The sequence below is a fragment of the Eumetopias jubatus genome, unplaced genomic scaffold, assembly GCF_037043125.1.
Source record: "Eumetopias jubatus isolate StellerSeaLion01/CBP00866 unplaced genomic scaffold, mEumJub1_p1.0 scaffold_122, whole genome shotgun sequence".
Lineage (NCBI taxonomy): Eukaryota > Metazoa > Chordata > Mammalia > Carnivora > Otariidae > Eumetopias > Eumetopias jubatus.
In genome coordinates, this window is record NW_028274928.1 from 62,735 (window position 1) to 83,926 (window position 21,192).

Consider the following 21,192-nt stretch of genomic DNA (forward strand, 5'->3'; position numbering starts at 1 on the left):
AAAGAAAATGTTAGTTTTAGATGGATTCCTGATGAGGAATTCATGCACAGAATTGACTGTGTCGGCCAGAGCTGGAGTGAGAGCGTGCGTGTGAGCGTCGGTGCCTGTCCTTCCTGTGCTTCCGTGTGATGTTTACATCCTCTGACTCGATTGTCAGCTAGAGGCATTGGAAGTACTTAGTCCTTCTCTTGTTGGCGTGTGAGAATTAACGACTGCATTTACAGAAGTGCCTAGGTCAGCCCCTGCTGCGGTGTTCAGGGAAGGGACATTGTTACTCTGCTGCACTTGTGTGTCAGGGGCCCCAAAGAAAGGAGAAAAGCCCATTTTTCCCATTTGAGTAACGCTTAATGTTGCCTGGTGACATGCCTGGCCAGGTTCTCATGTCCCTGCTCTCATACCGCACCATTAGACCTCAGAAGTGGTCTGCTTTACGAAACCATGTCCTGTTGTTCTTTGGTTGGGTAGCAGCCACGATCGATGCCTTTCATCAGATAATCGATACTGAAGATTTGTTAGTATCTATGCTTGCACTGCTATATACATCTTAACCTCCGATTTAGCAAAACTCTTAAAAGGGTGATGTGTCCATTAGATTCACCTTTGAATCCAAGAGGCAGGCTGAGGTATATTGGTTCCTTGATCCAAACTCACCTCAGAAAAAAATTTTTTTAAACTGAAAATTCAGATATTATATACAGAAGATCTTTTTTATTAATCTAGGCAAACTTAAAGAACCTTTAAACTAAATCTATATCTAAAATGTGTAAATGTATACACACACACATATAATATATATATTTTTTATTTTTTTTTAAATTTTTTTAAAGATTTTATTTATTTGAGAGAGAGAATGAGAGAGAGAGAGAGAGCACATGAGAGGAGGGAGGGTCAGAGGGAGAAGCAGACTCCCTGCTGAGCAGGGAGCCTGATGCGGGGCTCGATCCCGGGACTCCAAAATCATGACCTGAGCGGAAGGCAGTCGCTTAACCAACTGAGCCACCCAGGCGCCCTATATATATATTTTTTTAAATAAAGGAGGTGTGCTTCAGCGGGATTCCTTCCTAGCTCCCGATTCCTTGCTCTTTCTTGACCACTATGTTTGGCCCTGTCCTGTGTCGAGGGCCTGCACTAGCATGTGGTCCTTACACTCAGTGTTTGACGTCTTTTCTCTGCCTGCTTTCTCAGGTTCTGTAAGTACCTGTAAGGTTGCCCAGAGAAAGGAATTAGTTAGCATTTCCAGATTCCTCCTTGCCAGAAGCCTGCCAGGGAAGCATAAAACCATCATACAGCCGGCAGTTATAAAATCTTACGTCTGACGTCCACTAATTTTAAACAGGGCACTTCACATTTGTTCTGCTCTCCACCTCAAGGGTATTTCTGAAGACAGTGATGGTTTAATAATCTTTCTATATCAAGCACTCTGGGCAATGTTATTTACTAGCTTCAGCTCTGATCTAATTTCTGTTATATTTGCCATAGAACAGGAGAGCAAACTGAAAATAAGTGATTTTACTGCATTCTTGGGTCAGAATGAAGATTACCTTTTGCATCATTCAGTTTCCACAGCAGCTCTTTGAGGTAGAGCTAGTATAATCATAGTAACAAAACGGATTGTAATGCTTCTATCAGAGTTAATCGGGTAGAATAGATCTAGCCATGCAAGCGGTTCTTAGATAAAGGAGGTCTGGATCGTTAACACGGCATCTTCCACATAAGCTGTGTTCATGGTATTTTGTTAATGGAAAGCCAGATAGACTGCATAGGTGATCAGTCAGTCTGCGAGGACTCTGATTTTCGGTCCTTCCTTCTGTCCACTCTTTCTTCTGAGTGTCTCTGCATGTTGGAGGTGTGGATGGAGTATGGAAAGGAGAAACCAAATCATACCTGGACTTATACCTCCTGCTGTCCGGAGACAAACATGCTTAACATAAGCTGCACATTTAGTGTGACCTTTGCAAAGGTACGTGTGCTGCTTGTGTCTGAGTTTCCCTGTCTTAAGTAGAGCTAAGCGTTTCTGTGGCATTTAAAGGTAGCTTATTTAAAATACATAGAAAAGTTTCTGGTGTGGTTAAACTGATATTCTATCAATAGAATTATACAATTATATAATTTAATATTTAATATATGATATATCAGTAGAATTTTTTCTCTTTTTATAAAAATACCTCTTGTTTTGTCACTTACTCCACATGGCCCCTGGGCCATCCGGAGAAGTAGGAAGAAGGAATTCTACTTTGTGGTACAAGATTTAGTCCCGGCCCATGAACCGGCTGTGTGACACATTCCTGTCAGGCATTGTGACTGACAGACTGATGCCACAAATACTGTGGTTTTGCTGTGGAATACCGTCACCCTCTTGGGTTTGCTTTTGGCTCTTCTAGGTGGCATTACTGTAGCTTCCATCTTTGACCTGCGTGGTGCTGAGGTCACGGGAAGGTCCAGGTACTCCTGTGGGGCCACTTGTCCACATCTTCCATAGGCCACCGGTCTGTTCTGATCCAGTTACGACCCAGTAGATCTAAACCCTAAAGGTGGAGGCCCATGTGTGGTAGACTCCAGTTGTTAAGAAGGAAATGGTGGCATGGCATTGGCTGTGCCTTTCTCGTCACCTGCTTTATGTTACAAGGCTGGCTCTTGGGGCTTTTCTCAGGGTAGATATGCCGGCGACTGACATGGTAGTATGGGCGTGACACCTCTTGGTTGTTGCTGGTCCTGCACATCTGTCCTGTGTTCAGGTAAACCCTAGATTTGAGGTGTGGCCCAGAGTGGCTTGCAGGTCCTAGCAGTCTTTGCCTGCGACCAGGGCTCTGTCTCCTTGAAGAGTGCTTACCTCCAGTTTCAGAAGTTGGGACCTGCCCCTATTTGGTGATCTTCTCTAATATTACTGCTTTAGAAATGAGAGCTTATTTTCACTTCCTGAGTTCTTGGAAGCACTAGGAACTATTATGTTTTGTGGTTTATAATTACTTGATGAATGGAGAAGTAACTTTTGCTGTCTTTAAGCCATAGGTGTCCAGGGTGGAAGTCAGACTGACCTGGAGAGTCTAGGTGACATATGTATGTGTGGGCCTGTTCTTTGGAGAGGGGAGGTGAAAGTACACGTCCCAGGCAGAGGGCTCGAGCAGATCTATAGTGCAGAAAACCTTCCCGGTGATGGTGCCACGTTTGCCTGATTCAGAGCCACTCCTCTGACAATACTGTCTTCAGTCTCTGAGGAACATAGGCTTGACAGCCGTTGTCCCCTCTCTCTCTCAAGGCGAGGGGGTCCCAAGTAGAATTGTAAGAAATTACGTATACACTGGGAACATGGTCTGCAACAGTAAATATTCTCCTGCATGAGAACAGCTGCATAGAACTGTATTTCCTGCTTCGGTGGATGCGTTATGTTTCATGTTACTAAAACTCAGTTGAGACTTAGAGTTTTTGTTTTTAAAGTGGTATTGTCTTCGCACCTGAGACTAACCGCATCTTTGAATTCAGGAAATACAGTATTTCAACATATGGGTGTACCATGAATTTCCTATTTATAGACATTCAGGTTATTTCCAGTTTTTTATATTGGATGCTGCTGGGATCCTTGTTTTTTTTGTTTTGTTTTGTTTTTTAGGATAAATTTCCGGAAGTGAAACTGTTTGATTAAAGTGTGTGCAAATTTTAAGGCTTTTGATAACACTAAGTTTGTTAAGAGAATATTTTGGTGTCTCCTGCTTTGGATTTTCATAGTTTTTTCTCTGTCTTTACCTGTACTAAAACACATCTAGATAGAAAGGGAAGAAGGAGGCCTGGGCTCTTTTCACAGTGGCGTGATCTTGTACACTGGGAAGTCTGAGGTGTCCACACACAGAGAAATGTTAGAACTAAGAAATGAGGTAGGAAGGTTGTCGGGTACAACATAGATACACAAAACCACTTGTATTTCTGTATACCAGCAGTGATCATCTGAAAATGAAATTACAATAACAGTTCCGTTGTTGTGGCATCAGAAAGAAAAAAATAGGAATAGATTTAGCTAAAATACAGGGTTGCCTGCTGGAAACTAATAAAACATTTTTTAAAAAAAAAATCAAAGATCTAAATAAATAAAAGTCATCCCATGTTCAGGAATTGAAAGACAGTATTGTTACAGTGGCAGCACTCTCCAAATTGATCTGCAGATTCAGCACAATCTGTCAAAAATCCCACTTGGCTTTTTGGCAGAAACTCACGAGCTGACTCTAAAATTCATATGGAAATGCAGGAGACCCAGAGTAGCCAGTGCAACCCAGAAAAGAAGATCAGCATTGGAGGACTCCTGCTTCCCCATGTCAGAGCTCGTTTCAAAGCCACAGTAATCAAGAAGGTGTGGGACTGGCAGAAGGAGAAATGAATAGACCAACGAATACAACGTAGAGTCCAGGAATAAACCTTTACATTCATGACAGATTGGTTTTCGGCAAGGATGCTCACACCGTCCGGTGGATTGTTCAGTGCACTCCACGAATGGTGCTGGGGCACCTGGACAGCTGGATGCGAAAGAAGGAAGTTGGGCCCCTCCCTCAGGTCATACCCAGAAAACCCCTCGTAATGGATCATAGACCTCAGCGGAAGAGCTAAAACTGTAAGACTCCTGGCGGAAAACATAGAGGCCAATTTTTGTGATCTTGGACGGTAAAAGCCCAAGTGACTAAAAAAAACTTAAATTGTATTTATCCAAATTAAAAACTTCTGGACATCAGAGGATACCATCAGGAAAATAAAATGATAACCTAGAGTGGGGGAAAATATTTGTACTCTCACATATGCTAATCCCATGTCTAACGAGGTATTTGTTTCCAGAATAATAGAAAGAGCTCTTACAGCTTCACAGTGAAAAGACAAATGACACCGTTAACAAGTGGGTGTAGGATCTGAACACACATTTATCCCAAGAAGATACGAATGGCCAATAAGCTCCCGTTAAGGGTTATAACCACTTTGGGAGGAAGCTTGGCTGTTCATCAAAATGCTACACGGGCCACATCACCCAGAAGAGGCGAATTCATAGAGACAGAAAGTTGGACTCGTGGTTGCCAGGGGTTGGGGGCTGGAGGAGATGAGGGTGACCACTGTCCAGTGTGGGATTTCTCTCTCTTTGGGGTGATGAGAATAGTGTACAGTCAGATGGCGGTGATGGTACAACTCTGAGCGTAGCAGGGAGGATCAACTTTGAGTAAACACAAGGGCTCACCTCATGTGGCCTGTTGGTGACACAGACATAGCCCTGGAGTGACAGACTGTTGTCCTTTGAGGGCAGTTGTCCAGCGTTGGGTCATTCACAGAGTAGCCTGGGGAATGCGCGTCCGTGTAACATGCAGCCTTCTGAAGAGTCTGTGGTCATAGAGAGGTAGACTTGAAGAGTGTTCACACTCGGAAAACACAAGTGTAGCCTCTGAGCTGTCAGCCACATGTCGGGGGCATAACAGATTTCACAAGAGATCACAAGCACATCAGAGTTTATTTCTGTAGCCTCAAGTTGACCTGTTGAGGTTTTGCTTACAAAGCGGACAAGCCTGCACAGGAGGAGGCTGTCGTGTTGGGATTGCGCCGCGTTCCTTTCTGCTTTCTTCCACCAACAGAATTCAAGCGCAGAAAGCATAAGATTTTATGTCAGCCTTTGGTAATTTGATATTTAAAGGCACGAGCGTTCTAAATAGAATTCCTGGGTTTTTTTTTGTTTTTTTGTTTTTTCAGATTGTTGATTTCTTTTTTCTTTGGGTTACTAAGTATTTTCTGATGTTTAGCTTGTACATGTTATGATGTGAATTTAAAAAAATTATTTGGGAATAGGGAGAATTGTAAATCTTTTAGTATGTATTATATTCCTCTTGTAGTGTTTCATTATTACTTTTTTGTCTTTTTTCTTTGTTTTCGTTTATGTTTTAGAAGTAACATAAATGGGGGGGAAGTAAAACTGCTTGGTAAAAGAATATTCCCTTACCTTTTTTGTTAAAGCTAGTTTTCTCAAATACCATATTTTATTTTGTTTTATAGGGATTTGTTTTGGCTGTTACTATCATGAGTGAAGCAATTGATGAACTCCGGCGTTTTCAGCGAGACAAGGAAGTGAATTCACAGCTATAGAGCAAGCTTACAGTAAGAGGTTAGCAAGACCCTTTTGATCTAGCTTATCATTTGCTAACTGTAATCATCATTTTAGAGTTAACATAAGTGAAAGAAAACGTGTCTTAATTCTGTTAGAAAATAGTATTTTTCGATTACATATGGTATCTAAATAATTTTTTTTAGTAATCTCATGACTACAATTTCAAGAGAACACATGTGAAACCCAACTGGTGTATGCACATTTTCTGTGAATATCACCTTACCTAAAATCTCTGTTTGTGTTCTATTTAAACGCAGTCGTAAAGGTCGGACAGACATCTGGTACCATGGCCTTAAGTGAAGGGACTTGGAGCCCCTACAATAAATGTCATGATCCAAAATGATAACTGCTTTATGCCCATTTCTCCTTCACTTCATTCAGGGCTTTAACCCTTCCCTAATTTTATGTTTTTAAGGAGCTTGTTTATTTGGTCTCTCAGTCCCAGTGGAGAAGAAGCGATGCGTAGAGGAGTGTGGGAGAAGCCATTATAGGCAGGCATTATGCCTGTCGGAAAGTGACACCGTGACAGTCATTACCTCAGCGAGGGACAGTGAAGGAGGGCAGTGAAGAGCTAGACAAGTATGCATAAGAACTTGGAAGCCTGTTTATAAAATGAGGTTTAAAATGGAGTTTGTATCTTCTGTTTACATGTGGACATTTGTACACTGGATTTATTTATTTGAAATAATTCTCCAAAAAATATTTCTGTAGCTTATTGGGATATATTTCATATAACATAAAGTTTATCCATTTAAAGTATACAGTTCAATGGTTTTTGGTATGTTCACAGAGTTATGAAACTATTAGCACCATCTAATTTTGGAACCTTTTTTTTTTTTTTTTAAAGATTTTATTTATTCGACAGAGAGCACAAGTAGGCAGAGTGGCAGGCAGAGGGAGAGGGAGAAGCAGGCTGTCTGCTGAGCAGGGAGCTGGACGTGGGGCTTGATCCCAGGACCCCAGGATCATGACCTGAGCTGAAGGCAGCCGCCCAACCAACTGAGCCACCCAGGCGCCCCTAATTTTGGAACATTTTTAACATTCTAGAAAGAAAGTGAATATATTAGCCATCATCGCATTCTTGCCCCTTCTGACCCTCTTCCAGGCCCAGGTAGCCCCCGGTCTGCTTTCTGTCTCCGTGGATTTGCCTCTTAGGACAGGTCACAGAAGTGGAATCGTGCAGTATGTGGGCTTTTGTCACAGGCTTCTTTCACTTGGCATTCTGTGTTCAAGGTTCGTCGGTGTTGTGGCACCTGTCAGGCTTTATTTCTGTTTGTTGCCAAATAATATTCCACTCTGGGGTATTCCACGTCGTGTTCACCGATTCATCTGTAGACGGACGTTTGGTTTGTTTCTACTCTAGGCTGTTGTAAATAATGCTGCTGCGAATGTCCGTATGTGAGTGTTTTTGTGTGAACATTGTTTTATTTCTTTTGTAAATATACCTAGAAGTGAAATTGCTGGATTATATGGTAACTATGTTTTTGATAAACTGCCAAGCTGTTTTCCTAATTGGCTGCCCCATTTTGCATTCTTACCGGCAGTGTGTGAAGGTTCCAGTTTCTCCACATCCTCACGGGCACTGTTACTGTCTGTCTTCTTTATTGTGGCCGTCCTGTCGGGTGTGAAGTGGTATCTCACCGTGGCTTGATTTGTCTTTCCCCGACGACTAGTGCTATTGAGCATCTTTCCATCTGCTTATCAGGTGATTGTATGTCTTTGGAGAGGTGTTTATTCAGATGTTTTGCTTACTGTTTTTTTTTTTTCTCATTGTGTGTACCTCTTTTAAGATACCACCTTTTTTTTTTTTTAATTTTATTTTGCTGTGTTATGTTAGTCACCATCCATTACATCATTGGTTTTTGATGTAGGTTCCATGATTCACTGTTTGCGTACAACACCCAGTGCTCCATGCAGAACGTGCCCTCGTTAATACGCATCCCCAGGCTCACCCGTCCCCGGGCTTACTGTTTTAACTGGATTAATTGTTTTTTAATTATTGACTTGTAAGCATTCTTTATACAATCTGGATTTAAGTCTCTTGTCAATATATGGTTTGGAAATATTTTGTCTCGTTCTGTGGCGTGTGTTTTCTTCTTCTCGGTATCCTCTGACGCACAGAGTTTTCATGTTATGATGTCCAACTCATCTGTGTTTTCTTCTGTTGCTTTTGCCTTTGGCATTGGAGCTAAGAAACAGTTTACCAACCCGAGGTCACCAGGATTTACTTCTGTATTTTCTTCCAGGGATTTTATAGTTTTAGCTCTGACATTCAGATGTGTGATCCACTTTCATTTCATATTTTGTGTATGGTGTGTGATATAGGTTCACATTCCTTTGCATGTGAGTATCCAGTTGTCCCAGTACCATTTATTGAAAAGACTATTCTTTTGAGCTTAAGTTGAATGATTAACTATTAAGAAGCTTTGATGCTTAAAGCTGTGGCATGATAGAGGTTAGGTGTGTTGTAGAAAAGAGGTATGCTTGCGTTTTGGAAAAGAGAGTCCCCAGAATGGCCAGGCAAATTCGTTGTAACCTTGGTATGTCTTTTTTAGACTATAATACAGATCCTGGCTTATTTTTTAAATTGTTTTTAACTGTGGTATTTGGACTGTGTAGAGATTTGTTTCTGTGTATTAATTGTATCATTCAGAACTAAATGGTATGGTGGCATCTGAGAAACTGGCAGAGGAGGCAGTCCTGCATGCCCTTCCTTTCTTCCACAGAAGCACGGAAAAGCCAAGCTCCTGCCATGAGGAATGCAGCCCACATTCTTGACTGGGGACTCTGGACCCTGCTCTGAAGGGAGTAGAGCAGAACTTACTTGCAGAGAATTGTGTCTGTCTGTCCAACCTGTGAGGGACACATGAAGGACGGACTCAGGATGTCTTTCTTTCATCTAACATGGATGTCACTCAGGACAGAGGAGCCAAAAGCCAGTGGGCATTTCTCAAGCCCATGTCAGGCTGAGGAGAGGCAGCAGTAGCTTGGGGCCAGCATTGACAGTCGACACACAGAATAGAGGGTCACGTGCCAAGCCAAGGAAGCTGGAGAGGGGACTTCTTTGGAAAATTGGGGCATGTAAAAGTGCCTGTGTTTCCTGGGGAGTTTTGAAAGTCACATCCAAGGCCAGCCCTAGATCACACTCAGAAAAGAACCCGAGAAAGCGTTTTGCCTCTGGCCAGTCTCTAGGCTCAGTGCAAGCAGAGGTGAAAGCTCAGGCTGAGTTCTAGGCAGCCTGGCTCTGTGTTGGAGTCCCCAGCACAGAGGCAGTCTGCGACGATCGGGAGAGGTTGGTCTCCCTTTCTCCCTCCCTTGCTTCGTTTCTCCCCCCTTGCAACGCTTTCCTTCTTCCCTCCCACCATCCTTCCCTTTCTTAGTCTCGCCCCCTCCCCATGTAAGGAAATCCTTTCCAAAACACTGGCTGAAAGACTTCTCTCCATACATGACAAAGAATACACACTTTACAAAATGAGTCTACAAAAGTCACTCTACGTGCATGGCTGCAGCATATACCGAACAACAAAACAAACCCAGAAGAGGGGGAAGTGCCTGATTTCCTGAGTTACCAGATTATAATAGTCAAAGTGTACAGGTTTCCACAAAAAAATTACAGAACATGCAGAGAAACCATGTGGCCTAGTCACAGAGAAAATGAACAGAAACCGTCCCTGCAGAAGCCCAGATTCTGGACTTAGGAGACAAAGTCTGGATCAGCTGCCTTAAGTCTGTCCAAGGAGCTAAAGGAAACAACTGAAAAACACTGACAGGATTAGGAAAGATGATGGGTTTTTTTGTTTTGTTTTGTTTTTTTAAGATTATATTTCTTTCTTTGACAGAGAGAGACACAGCGAGAGAAGGAACATAAGCAGGGGGAGGGTCAAAGGGAGAGGGAGCAGCAGGCTTCCCGCTGAGCAGGGAGCCCGAGGTGTGGGGTTCGATCCCAGGACCCCTGGGATCATGACCTGAAACGAAGGCAGACACACTTAACGACTGAGCCACCCAGGCACCCCGAAAAATGATGTATTAACATACAGAATACCAATAAAGGTATAGAAATTATAAAAGAAGCAAAAAGCAAAAATTCTGGTGCTGAAAAGTACAATAAATTAAAGGAAAAACTCACTGGAGAGTTTCAGTAGCAGAGTTGAGCTGGCAGAAGAAGGAATCGACCTTGAACCTAGGTCATTTCAATAACTAGATAATTTCAAGTGGAATCACCCATTCTCAGAAGCAGAAGGAAGAGTGAAGGAAAATAAGCAGGTCTTAAGGGACTTGTGGGTGGTGCCAAGCGTACTACATGTGCACACACTGGGCATCTTGGAAGGGAGAAAGGGTGGAGAGAATGTTGTAGGTAGTAGTAGCCATTAACGTCCCAAATTTGATGAAAGACATGACTACATACTCGGGAAAATCAGTGAATCCCTAGAAAGATAAATGCAAGGAAATCCGCACTGAGACGCATGACAATCAAACTGTTGAAACCCGAGGACCAAGAGGATATTCTGAAAGCAGCAAGAGAGAAACACACAAGGAAGGGCTCTTGAGTCAGAAACGCTGGAGGTCAGAAGGACGTGGGGTGACATTATTAAGATGGGAAAAGAAAAAAATGGTCCACCAAGCATTGGATGTCCGTAAACCTCTCATTCACAAATGAAGGCGGATTGAGACATTTCCAGATGCCTTTAGAATCGAAAACAGGGACTCAGGCAGATAGGCATCCACCCATGTTCATGCAGCACTATTTATAATTGCCCACATGTCCACCGGTGGGTGAATGGACAAATTATGGTGTTTTTTCACATTGGAATATTATCCAACCATAAAAATTAATGAATACTGATAAACCTGGATGCCCCTTGGAAACATTACACTCTGTGAGAGAAATCAGACACAAAGGGTCACGGACTCTATGTCATTTACACGAAGTATCAGAACAGGTAGATGAATGGAGCTAGAAAGCAGGTTGTGGTCGCCACGGCCCTGGGAAGTGGCGGCAGCGGTGGGCGGGGGGCAGCTGCTTAGTGGGCATGACACGTCCTCTGTGGTGAGGAAAATGTTTTTGAGCTTGATAGAGTGGGTTGCACAACATCGTGAATGGACTCAGTGCCGTATTCACTTTAAAATGGCTGATTTTGTTATGTCATTGTCACCTAAAAATAGTAAAAAATGTTGAAGAAGGTATACTAATCATATCTTTTACACTTCTGTGACACTCCAACTCAGAATATTTTAAAAATAATTGTCAGTGGGTTTATTTCAAAGACAAATGCAAATTTACCTTTTTAAACAAGATAGATCATCATTGGTGATCTTTGGAAGGACATTTTTACGTGTAGATGATGATGATACTGCTTTTTTTTTGACTACCTCGTGAGTGTCAGTAACTTGCTCATTTGCATAACTGCCATTCAAGGTAGGTTGGCTTATCTCCATGTTACAGGTGAGGGACCTGAAGCTCAGGCCATGTGATTTGCCCTGAGCCACTGCAGTTTTCGTAGAGTTCATATTTGAACCCAGACCATTCTGATGTCAAACCCAGTGTTCTTTCAACTGTAGTGCTTTGCTCTGTGGCTGGTTATTCTGATGCAAATGACTGATAGGTAAAATCTGGGATGTAAAAAAAAATGCATGTATATGCTCATTGACTTTAGTTTGAAATTTGTTTTCTTGTCAAGAATACGTTCATCTCCTTAATTTCTAGTATTTCGTAGTGATCTGTTCTTTGAATGGCATTGATGGCTACTTCCTTATGTGACTTAACTCTGGTTTGTTATATTTACAGTATTTGATCTTTTTGTACTTGGAGTTCTTAAGCACATTCTTATAGAAATACTCTGGGAAAAGTGTTCTCTGCTATATGTTTTCTGTGGAAAAGGAAAGCCATGTCCACTTTTAAGTATACTTAAACAGATAATCTGAGTAGGCCTGTATCTTTTAAAGAAATTGAATCAGCAATTGACCTTCCAAACAGTCCTAGATGGTTTCCCTGCGTCCTCCTTTTGCCCCTGGCTGCAGGCAGCCCCAGGACTCTAGCTGCAGCTCTGAGATGCTCAGAACAGTGCGTCAGACCGCCCACCCGCAAGGCTCCGCTCCGCCCCGAGCAAATTTCTCCAGTCACGCTTCCCCAAAAGCAGCCCACCCAGCCGAGGCTGGGAATGAGATCGTTAGTTAGGGGAGAGCAGGATGTGTCCCCGTGACACGGACAACGCTCGAAACACTCACACCGGCGGCCGGGGCTCTGCGGGTGGCGGCATGGTTCATTGTCTGGGCTGTGGACATATTTTCACATGTGTGTCAGAACTCAACAAACCGTGTCCTTGAAGACATGCGGTGTATTATATGACAACAATGCCTTGGTCGAGCCGAAGGGGGACAGACAGCAAACACGTTGATGTAAAGATCCTCTATAAAATGCGCTTAGAAGAAAGTGACCGTCTTTGGCTAGCTCGACTTGGGACTCGGGTGTCGTTCCCAGGGCTGGGGTGGCGGGCGTCCCACAGCGGCCTGCAGGCGTCCCTGGGACTGTCACTCACCGGCCGCTGCTGCCGAAGCCTTGACCCTGCCACGTCTCTCACGCCCCACGGATTCACGACCAATGTCAGGTTGTATTTTGAAAGGTTCTTGGTTTGTTTGGTTTTTTGATTAATTTTTTAAAATTAATTTACACAGAGTAAGATGCACAAATCTTAGCAGAATCAGTTTTATGCCTGTACACGCTCATGTGACCACCCCCGGGGCAGGACTCGGGGGCCCTTCCCTGCCTCCTCCCAGGTGGCAGCCCCGCCTCCACCCTGCATGCGTAGTCTATCTGGTTGCGAGCGCCGCACGTTCGCTTGGCCTTTCCAGAACTTCCAGCTGAATGGAGTCCTACCGTTGCCCCATTGCTCTGATTTCTCCATCAACATGATCTCTGAGAACCATGCGTGGGGTAACGCACAGCACGGTCCTGCTAACCTCCACGGCGGGCTGCTCCCCCCCCACGGGGGCCGCGAGTTGTGTCCAGCCTCCACGTGCTGACTGTTTCCAGTTCAGGGGTGTCATGAACGAGGTTGCTGTGCCCATCCCTGTCCCGGTCTTTTGTGGACAGAGGCACCCGTCCCTTCTGGGCACACGCTCGGAAGGAGAGTCGCTGGGCCCTGGGGTGGACGCGTGCTCAGCCTTACTAGAAACCATCAGAAGGCTTTCCAGAGTGGTTGTGCTGCTGACACTCCCACGGGCCGTGGATGAGCGTCCCTGCCGTCCTGCACCCTTGCCGACACCTGGTGCTGTTGTGCTTTTCATCACAGACATCCTGGGGAGTGTGCGGCGGCATCTCATCTCTACCCAGCAACAATGCTGTGTGCAGTTTCACGTGCTTACTGGCCACGCAGACGCCCTCTTCTGTGCAGCGTCAGCTCACATCTTTGCCAAGTCTTGGCTGGGGTGTTTGTCCTTTTTATTGCTTCTTGTTCTCTATGTGTTCTGGGGAGAAGTCCCTTGTCCCACGGATCACAGATATTTTCACTGGACTTCAGTTTGCTTTTTCATTTTCTGAATGGTGTCTTTTGATGAGCAGAAGTATTCAATTTCAATGAAGTCTAATTTATCGATATTTTTATTTTACAGTTTGTACTTTATCATTCTGCCCAAGAAGTCCTCACCAAAGCCAAGGTCAGAAGACATCCTTCTGTGACTTCCTCCAGAATCTCAATTGCATGTGTGTCCCTCCCCCCATCTCGGTCTGTGACCCACTTTAAGTCGGTCTGTGTGTGCCGTAACACAAAGACCACAGTTCCTTATGTCCACACAGACACTGGGTGCCACAGCGCCACGGACTGAAAGTGTTTCTATCTCCCCATTCCAGTGCCTGTGTGATGCTTAATGGTCCTCCATCAGGCATGACCTCACCTGCAAGGTTTCTGCAAACGGCTTTATCAGATTGGGACCTTCCACTTCCAGTTTGCAAGTAGTTCTTTAAAAAAATCACAAACAGGCTCGACTTTATCATTTTTTTTTTCTGCACCTATTGGGTTGATCCTACGGTTTTTCTCCTCTGTTCTGTCAATCAGTTGATTGACTTTTTTTTTTAAGATTTTATTTATTTATTTGACACACAGAGAGCGAGAGCGAGAGCAGGAACACAAGCAGGGGGAGTGGGAGAGAGAGAAGCAGGCTTCCCGCTGAGCAGGGAGCCCGATGTGGGGCTCGATCCCAGGACCCTGGGACCACGACCTGAGCCGAAGGCAGACGCTCAATGACTGAGCCACCCAGGCACCACGTTGATTGATTTTGAGTGTTCAAACAATAAGCATTCCTGGCATAGCTCCTCTCAGTCACTGAATTCAACTTGCTAGAACTGTGTTTAAGGTTTTGTGTGATGTTCACGGGGAGCACGGGCCCATGGGTTTCGGTAAGTGAGTTGGGTGTGTCTCCTAGTTTTTCAGAAGCAAGAGCAAGAGTATATTCATTTTTCCTTAAAGGAAAGCTCACCAGGGACCCCTCAGGGCCTGCACTTTTCTTTGGGAAGGTGTCTGATTACAGGCTCAATTTCTGTAAGACATAGGACATTTCAGAGTTTTATATCTGCTTGTGTCAATTTTGGGAGGTCCTGTTTTTCAAGGATCTCGTCTATTTTGCGCGGCCTGACTTTGCTAACGGTTAGGTCTAACGTGTGGGGTCTGCAGGGGCCCATGCTTCCGCTCCTGAGAGCAGTCATTGATTTGTGATAGTATCAATTTTATTGATGATTTACCAGAACCAAGTTTCAGCTTGTTGATGTTTTCTTTGTTGCACGTCTGTTCTCACATGATTTCTGCTCTGTCACCTCCTTCCTTCTTTCTCCTTCCGTGTAATCTCTCTTTCTTAGCCCCTGGGGGCCGTCGCCCTGCTTTTCCCCAACCCTGTCTGTCCCCTGGCCTTGCTGCCTCTTCTCTCTGCAGTGGCTTGAGGTTGTGACTGTGTTGGGGACGGAGGGTGTGCGGCTCTTGATTGGACCCCGGGGAGGAGAAGACCGGGAGCTGAGAGCAGCCTGAAGCTGGAATGACCGTGCGTGAGGGAGAGGCCATGCCCCAGAGGTGTTTGTGTCAGGAGCAGCCTAGAGATGGTGGTGCGTGCCTGTGTGCGAAGGTGAGGTGGCCACAGGCCGCTCCTCCAGGCGGCTGGGGGCAAGTCCGAAGCTGACTCAGATGAGGGAGATGCTTCAGCTCTTCCCAGAACAGACAGCGATTAGCTGAGAACATTGCACCAAGAACATCAAATTTTAAATAAGCCCAGAAGTGACTCAAATTCAGTCTGACAGAGGCTGTCTCTGAAAACATCCTAGGGCAAAAATAAGATGTAGGCCAGACGTCTTCAAAACAGCATGAAAGCCTGGGGTTTGGGTGCACAGTGTGGTTTCCACGGAGTGGAGTCATGGCTCTGCTCACGCTCCCCAGAGCTATTGTCAGAGCTGCAGAGAGAAGGCGCTTTGTTCCTCTGGGCGCCTCTTGGGATCAGGCTGAGACCGTCTTCCACTGGACGTGGGGGGAAGGGGGGAAGATCCCTCTCGACGATGTGAGCATGCTGGTTAGGAAGCTGCGGTGCGTGAAAATAACGGAGTTTTTTTTCCCTGTATTTGCTCTTCAACCATGAGAAAGAAACTGAGCTTTGCTAACACTCACTATGCAGACTGGCGGTTCAATGTGTCGGGGGACCCCATCCCATGAAGTCCTCACACCCACTGAGGTGAGCAGAGGGCGATGGGCACCCCGGCTGGGTCCTCTCCTTCGGTGTGGGGCAATGCACGCATCTCACCTGGGGTCTGGTCGGCGGCCTTGTGGATTGTATGGTATAGCTCTTCCTAGATTTAATTCCTGTAGTGGACGACTGCTTGGAGGATAGCAGAGGGAAGCATGGACAGACAGACGCTGGCAACTACAGAAGAAGGGGGACAAGGCACCAGTGACACAACGGGAGGGGTCCTGCACACCCCAGAGACAGGGAGGAGGAAAGGGGGAAAGAGCCAAAGAAGTGTTTAAAGACATAATGGCTGATGATTTCAATAAAGATCGAAGGCGGTGCCATGCAGACCTTCAGCCAGGTGAAAGATACTGAACAAGCACCAAAACACCAAGCAGGAATATTAAAAGAAAATGTCACCTAAGAAAATAAAAACGAAGATGTGAACAGCAAGGACAAAGAGAAAAAAAGGAAAGTAAAAGAAGACGTTTCCACAGCCCCACAAATAAACAGCTGACAGAGTTCCTGTTGGGCAGCTTGGCGTCACTCACACGGAAGGGCCGCCATCGAAGACGGACGGGCACTGTGCCGTCCGCGAAGGGTGATGACAATGAGGAGAGACCTGTGGGCGACGCTGGAGAACTATCAATGGCATGAAGCAACACTCGTAACTTTGTGCGGGGCTGAGAACGTATCAGCATTAAACGCACAACAGCAGGTGCAGGAGCAGACGGGGGGGGGGGGGGCACAGCCCCCGGGGCGGGAGCTCAGAGAGCGCTTGGTGACTTCAGCTTCCACCTTCTGAGGTGGTGTGTGGTCCTGCAAGCCTGACCGATACAGGAATTGCCTCCTAGACGTGGGGATGCTGCTGTCACAAAGACCCCAGTCCTTTGGCTGGCAGAGGCTGGGAAAACGAGGAGGCATTTATCACGGACGCTGGGTGCGGACAGCCTATATTATGTGCGTGCCAAACAATGGGCAGAACTGTCGCCTGGGATGGCTCGAAGTTGGAAAATGCAGCTAATGAACTTTAGTCAAACCGAGGGGTACGACCCCTTTGAAAGACTGAAGGCGATGCCATGCAGACCTTCAGCCAGGTGAAAGGACTCGGGGCATCTGAAGGTCCCACAGAAATCGGACCCTCTAAAGCACAGGGAGCCATGGGTGTGGGTTTGGGAGCAGATGCTGTCTCTCTGCTCCTTGGCTCTTTGCATGGAGAGGATCCAGGACGTGGACCTGAGGCTACAGTCAAATGAGACCTGGGTCCTGGGGAGGTCGAGTGTGTTTTACATGTGGGGGAACAAGGACAATGTGGGGCCAGCAGATGGACTGTGTTGGATTGGAAATGTGGCCACAGAGTCCCCCTCCCCATCTCTGTGCCCTGTCACTGTGTTTCTTGGGTGTCCCTTTCAGGCCCTGGCCTTGGCTCGAGATTTACTTTGGCCAATAGGACTGTAGCTGACAGGACATATGTGCAGACCCAAAAGCATTTGCATCCTGGGCTTGCCACGTTCCTCTCCTTGAGAACCCCATCATGGCCACCATGCGGCCCTTGGATGATGAGAGGCATACGGCCCAGGGACCTGTGTCCCCTGCTGGTCAGCCTGCCCGCCCCAGAACACAAGGGAGGCCTCGCAGGTCACCCAAGCAAGTGACCTGCTGCTGGTACAGAGATCAAGAAGCCACAACAGCCCAGAGCAGCCGGGCCAAGCCCACACTCATGAGCCAGATGCACAGCTGGTGTTTTAAACTCCTAGATTTGGGGGGCTTGTTATCCAGCAACAGCTGACTGATAAAACCCTTATTTCACAGCATCCACAGAAACCAGTTCCAGGGAGACCGTGGAGCCAAAAATGAGAGACCAAAAAAGTTTTCTACCAGATAATACAGGAAACGATATTTAGGATCTCAAGATAGTATGACATTAGGATGTATGTACAGTCTTAGGATGCACAACCGCTAACCTACGGGCAAAGACTGACACGGTGGATTGTCTTAGAATTAAGGCCTTTCGTTATCTATTTTTTTTTAAAGATTTTATTTATTTATTTGACAGAGAGAGACACAGCGAGAGCATGTGCACAAGCAGGGGGAGTGGGAGAGGGAGAAGCAGGCTTCCCGCCGAGCAAGGAGCCGGATGCGGGGCTCGATCCCAGGACCCTGGGATCATGACCTGAGCCGAAGGCAGACGCTTAACGACTGAGCCACCCAGGCGCCCAAGGCCTCTCATTATTTAGAAGACATCATTAAGAAAGAGAAGTTACAGCGTGGAGGGAGATTTCTGCAACACCCCCCCACACACCTCCCACACCCCCGGCAAGGGGTAGACAGTCCGCCGTTAGAATGGTGGGAAACCTTCCGGCTAACGGTGAACATGTCCGCCAGCCCCGTGACCTGGCCGTCCCTCAGCCTGTGCCCACGGAGAGGGCCATGTGCAAGCACATTCACAGCAGCTTTATTTGAAATATCCAAAAGCAGGGAACAACCCGACTGTCCACGGATAGTAAAGTGGATCGTAGAGGTCTGGATTGCACAGGCTGGAAGAGTAAATGGTAACAGAGTCACAGCGGCAGCTTCGTGCGGTGCCCAGGACCGTCCCCGGTGTGAGCATACAACGAGCCGTTGGGACGTCCGCGCACGTGGGCGATGAGCTGCCATGTGCAGGGCAGGGGGGTCCCGGGGCTCGGGGCTGGCAGGCGACGGGAGGACGGCTTCTGGATGTTGACCACACTGTTCCTCGCATGGCGTGGGGGCTCCACAGCACGTGGGAACGAGACCCGGAGCGGTGCGTTGGTGCATTGTGCACTTTTCTGCAGGCATGTGACACTGCAGTAAAAGTTAAAAAGTAAAAACGCACAGACAAGGGCAACACCATCGTAAGCCCCCAGTGATGCACACTCTCCGAGAATTTGTCAAGGCGATCAAGCGTCCTAGAACGTAACGGGCCTCTCCTTCCATGACATTGCTCCCGAGAACATCCCCAAGTGAGGAACCACATGCGTATCCTAAAGCTGCGTAAAGTGTGAATGGGAGAACATACCACAAGGCACATAGCATTTCCTGCAACTGGTCAGAGATCCACCCACAGAGCCTGCACCCCAGCCAGTAACCCTGTGCCCCGGGGCCCCCGTCGCTGTGCCTGGTCCTGCCCAGAGAGGCCGGACAAACCCTCCCTGGCGGGCAGGGCTGCCTTCTCCCCACCTTGGCCCCCCACTGCCCCTGCAGGACGGTAACAGTGCCCACCTGCCCCCCCCCACCCCAGGCTGCCAGAGGGGAAAGGAGGTGCTTCTCTGCTGAGATGTGCCAGCTTGTGGCTTTTCCTGCCAGAGAGCCGAGTGCGGACCTCCCACCCCTCCCGGGACCCCTGTGGTGCAGCTTTGTTTGCGTGTCAAATTGTACTTGAGGATGCAGAACATCCTAAAACACATTTCAGAAAAATAAGAAGCTTAAATCATACTTAAATGAACATTTTGAATCAAACAGTCCATTAAAACATTATTAAAGTTTTGGCACTTGGAACGAGCTTCAATTTCTGGAAATTAAAGTTCTGTGAATTGCAGAATGCTTCGTGCAGAGGTGAGTGGACCCAGAGTCCCTGCTTTGTTGTCTGGGCTGTGTGGTCCCAGGCAGGTCAGCTCCTTCCGGACGCCTACTGACTTCCTGTCTCCCAATGGGGCCTGACCCCAGGCTGGGCTCCCCAGGGGCCCTCGCACGTTTGTGTGAGGGCTGGTGTTTCAGCGTGAGTGTCCTGGCAGACGTGTGGCTTGGGAGGGAGGCGGTGGTGCAGAAGGACCTTCCAGCAGGCCGGGCTGGGGATGCAGCTTCTCCTCCCAAAGGCCTGGCAAGGGCTCCAGGGTGCAAGGAGGCCTCGGGAAGGGCTGCTCAGAACAAATCCCAGCTCAAACCTGAGAGCTTCGCGCCCGTATACGCTTCCTGCGGATCTGTGTGCGGATCCACGCACCTCCGGTGCCGAGAACAGTGGGACACAGAGCCCGTCGTCGTCATGTGGGGAGTCAGCAGGGACTGGTGTGAACAGCCGGGGGTCATTTTGCCTTTGTGAAGCAGAACCAGGGACGTAAAAGGAACAGAGCGCCTCAGGATTTCGGGGCGATCCTCACAGGGCAGGTGAGTCTGCATCCACACGGCCCCTCCTACGTCCTCTCCAGGGAGCTGGACGGGGCTGAGGTCTCGCATGCTTGCCGCCGGGTGAGCCACGGAGCCCACCACACACCTTCCTGCCTGGTAAGTTGCAGCCCAGCTCCCGTGCACGGCTGCCAGCCCCCTGGGGCCACCGTCACAACGTCCCACAGATGTTCGTCTCTCTCCCTCACGTCTGGAGGCCAGGAGTCCATTCACGGAGCCAAAGTCAGGATGGTGGCAGGAAGGCGAGCGCCTGGAGGCCCTCCCAGCCTTGGCGCTGCCCGCCTCCGCAGCCTGGGCCAGTCACTCTGGTCTCCACCCCTGTGGTCACGCGGCCCTACCCTGCACCTATGTCACCTCTCCCCTGGCCTCTCTCGGACCAAGACACGCGGGACTGCACTTACGGCCCATCCTGATAATCCAGGATGGTCTCTCAGAATCTTTAACTTAATCCCAACCACAAAGCCCTTTCTCCAAACACGAGGTCTCACTGATGGTTCCAGGGATTAGGGCATGCCTGGCTTTGGTGGCCAATGTTCAGTGTACAGCAGGCAGCTCTGAGTGGAGCGACTGAGGCACAGTAAGCTTCTCCCTCAATGGGCAGGCAGATGCCGTAATTCTGGAAACTTCCTTGCAACTTCAGGGCTGCCGAGGGGCCTGACTCCAGCCAGGGTGTTTCATTTCCATGGAAACGTCTTTAACCCTGACCAGCTTCTCCCTTTACTTTCATCTCATTTCTTTTAAACATTAGACTCAGAATGTGGGCCCCAGGGGGGTCCCTAAATATCACCTCTTTCATTGCCTTTTTCATAGACGAGGACACCGAGCCCTGGGTGGGCTGGTGACCCTGTGCCAGCCTCCTCAGAACAGCCTCCTAACTCACTGAGTCAACAGAAACCGAGCAGGACTCTCGGCTGGGTGTTCTGGCATGTTCCGGGCACATGTTCCAGCATGTTCCGGATGCTGGGCACACAGCTGGGGATGGGTGGAGCACCCCCGTTTCCACTTAAGGAGATGAGAAATCTGCAGATGGCGGCAAGGACAGTGGAGAGGACCCCCACCCCCACAGGCTGTGACCCAGATGGGCCCTCCCCAGGATGCCAGTGTCTCTGGCAGGCCTGGTGGGAGAGTTTCTAAGCTGGGTTGGAGGAGGGAGCAGCCCCTCCTGGCCTCTCTCCCTCCCCACCCCCTGCATCGTTATTTGCCTCTGTCCACGGGCATTTCCCAAGGAC

At 47.5% G+C, this 21,192-nt stretch overlaps 1 protein-coding gene across 7 annotated transcripts in view; it reads left to right on the top strand.

Moving 5' to 3' along the window:
- The window catches only part of LOC148161589 (putative phospholipid-transporting ATPase IIB), a 53,244-nt gene extending 33,905 nt beyond the window's left edge, over positions 1–19,339 (top strand). For 5 of the 7 annotated variants that reach the window (XR_015767515.1, XR_015767509.1, XR_015767514.1 and 2 more), the window contains 3 exons: positions 6,010–6,118; positions 13,730–15,826; positions 17,877–19,339. The gene's annotated coding sequence lies outside the window, so the exon portion shown is untranslated. Of the gene's footprint in view, positions 1–6,009; positions 6,119–6,536; positions 6,751–13,729; positions 15,827–17,876 lie in introns of those variants that run through there. The other 2 variants (XR_015767510.1, XR_015767513.1) reach the window with 1 other exon arrangement.
- The last annotated feature ends 1,853 nt before the right edge of the window (positions 19,340–21,192 follow it).